A 3,436-nucleotide genomic window follows, 5' to 3' on the forward strand; every position below is an offset into this window, starting at 1 on the left:
TTATGTTAAGAGACGTTTTTATAGTTTATTTTCCTTGCAAGTGCTAAAAGGCAGAAACGGGACAGTTTTCTGGAGTCAATTTCAAAATGATTCTTCTAACTCTATAAACGTCCATTTGAAATTCTAAAAATATTTTTGTTTTCCTCTTTGAGTTTTCTAAATATGGCCACAGGAATCACTCAATTTGGATAACTATGGCCTGAGTTATCAAGGTTTTAACGTCTAAAGGTCAATCTGGATTTTCTGTGTAATACTTCACTATTTTCAGTAAAACGTCTATATCATATGATCTTGGAAAATTTTCATATTTTAATCTAGAAAATTAATTGAAATTATCTTTCTAATGCCACAAATTTCATAGAAAATGGAGTTGGGATGAATTTTATAAAAATTGTCAAACTTGCTGCCCCGACTAATCTTGTCAGTGCCAAGGCCGTATATGTGAAGCATAATTCCTTGTCGATATGCACTTCTATCGGCCATCAAATTTTATAAGAATTATTTTACCAAGTTGAAAATAAGTTTTTCACATGTAACACTTCTATTTAAGAGTATTTACATGTACCAAAGGCAGAAGCTATTATGTTTAGTACGTGAGCCTCGAAGCGTAAGTTCGGGGCGTCACAGTGTGGTGTCAGAGCAAGGTTTACTTTTCTGTAGACTTTTTAAAAGAAAGTTACTGTCCTTAATCATCGAAGAAGCTAGCAACTGACTTTCAACCAACGATCAAGGTAAAATTTATTTTTAATTCATGAGTTTTCTTATGTAATGAACTGTTATATCTATGGCTAGATATAGGAATATTTTTAATCAAGTCATGATTGAGATTATGAAGTCATAAACACCTATATCTAGATATTTATGAGAATCTTGTAGAGTAATATGATCAATGTTTGTCCTAGTTATGGCACGACTGGTAAGAACCCCCACAAGGACAGAAGCTTGTGGTTTTGTGAAGAAGCGGGACATATTATTGGCATTTTACTATAGTTATCGTATGCATCCGCTCCATAGTCTCGAACAACATTTGGACCTGTTAAACTGTATTATTGAGATGTTATGGGAGATACACCATAGTTTAAGGGATAAGGTGAAGATACAGAGATTATATGAAACTGTTCCAGAACCTTGGGCCTCAGTCATAAATGAGATTGTGTTATGGTCTGATGATGACCTTTCGTATGAGGACCTTACATATTTGCTTCGAGAGAGCTATGGGATTAGCCGTGATTTACACCGAAACTTTAAGAAGACTATATCCTTATCCATGAATACCAGTTTACGAGCTACCAAATCTAAACTAGTTAAGGGACCGTTGGCTAAGTGCTTTTCGAGAGTTCTAGATGAAAGTTTTCCCGTACCATTACCAGATAAATCGGAGCAAAGCACGTTAGAAGAAGACCAAGAAGAAGACCCAGAGGAAGACCCCGATGAGGATCCAGAAGAAATGGAAGATTAGACACCATCTTACCTAGCTATCTTTATTTTTGGAATAGAATAGGATGTAATGTGTACCTCTGCTTTTGAATGTATGCACCATACCTCAATATGACTTTTGTTTGTGAGAAATAATAATGTATTTATATATGAAGGAAAGTTGCCTTGGCCTTTGAAATTTTTTTTTTAAAATATTACGTTTTGAAGTAATCCTAACTGGATGAATATTTTTTATTTCAAAGGAAATGCCTCCAAAGCGCAACCATGACAGTGCTAATGCTAGTTCTAGTGGTGGTGAAGTTAATGTTGCAAATTTTGCACGAGTACTGCTTGCTATAATGCGAGAGTTGGGACAGCAACAACAGGCACCACTTTGACTGGGCAACGAACCTTAAATCAACAAATACCAGTTGATCATCAGGAACCTAACCAACCAATTATTCAACCTCAAATAGTACCTAACTCGAGGGATCGAACTGTAATGATAGAGCAGTTTCGTAAAATGAACCCTCCATCGTTTGAGGGGAGTACGGATCCCTTAGCAGTTGAGGATTGGTTACGAGAATTAGAATGCATCTTTAAATTTATAAGATGTGACGATGCTGAAAGGGTAACATTTTCAGTGTTTATGTTAAAGAAGGGGGCTAGTCATTGGTGGGACATGACTACTAGATCATTAACACCTGCTGAAGAACAGGCTATAACTTGGGAGAGGTTTAAGGAACTTGTAGAAGAAAAATTCTTCCCGGCAGCTGTGAGAGATCAAAAGGAGATGGAGTTCCTTAGATTTCAGCAGGGAACCATGACCCTTGTGGAGTATGAACGCAAATTTGAGGAATTATCAAGGTTTGCCCCACATTTAGTGGATACTGAGGAAAAACGGGCTAGAAGATTTGAGCGTGGACTTCAACCTTATATTCGTGACATAGTGTCAGTTCTTGAGCTGGACACTTATCAAGAAGTCCTAAAGCGAGCCCAGACTATTTCTTATCAAAGAACTCAAAACATTGGAAATTCTTACCAAATTCAAAATTTCTCAGGTAAGAGGAAGTGGAATTTTGATAAACAAAATATCGGTAAAAGAAAAGGAAATAATGCACCAAAGAAAGGAAGAACGGATATAGCAGGAGTTAGTGGTGAAGGGCGTTGTCCTAAGTGCGATAGACCTCACAAAGGAGAATGTCTCTTGGGTAAAAATGTTTGTTTCAAGTGTGGGAAATCAGGACATTTCGTTAAAGAATGTCCTCAGAATCAGACACAGAAGGCTGGAGAGGACAAGAAAGGAAAAGAAAGAGTTTTCTCCTTATCCAGGCAAGAAGCTGAACGAGACCCTAATGTCGTCGCAGGTATCATTTCTGTTTCCAATATTCCTGCATTTGTACTTATAGATTCTGGAGCTACACATTCATTCATTTCTTCTTCTTTTGTTGCGAAGTTTAAAGTGGAATGTGAATTCCTTCCGTATACTTTAGAAATATCTCTTCCATCTGGAAAGATACTTGTCGCTAACCAAATAGCTAGAGATCTTAGGATGGAAATTGATGGTAGAGATATAGCGGTAGATCTAATTCCATTAATGATAAAAGACTTTGATCTTATCCTTGGTATGGACTGGTTGTCTAAAAACCATGCAACTATTTATTGTACTGAGAGAATGGTGGTTTTTCGAAGACCGGGTGAGGAAGAGTTCCGTTTTGTGGGAACTGAGGTAAATAGCTCGTCTGGTGTAGGGTCAACAACCCAGGATGAAAGGATGCCAAGAAAGGAATTAGATCAAAGATTTTTAGTGTCGATGATCGATATTAAACAAGATAAGTTGTCAATTGAGGATGTCCCAATAGTTCGACACTATAAAGACGTTTTTCCAGAGGACCTTCCAGGTGTACCACCAGACAGACAAGTAGAGTTTACCATTGATTTGGTACCAGGAGCAACACCCATTTCAAAAGCTCCATATCGTATGGCACCGTTGGAACTACAAGAGCTAAAGGTATAGTTG

Source organism: Olea europaea, unplaced genomic scaffold (genome assembly GCF_002742605.1).
Source record: "Olea europaea var. sylvestris unplaced genomic scaffold, O_europaea_v1 scaffold1899, whole genome shotgun sequence".
Classification (NCBI taxonomy): Eukaryota; Viridiplantae; Streptophyta; class Magnoliopsida; order Lamiales; family Oleaceae; genus Olea; species Olea europaea.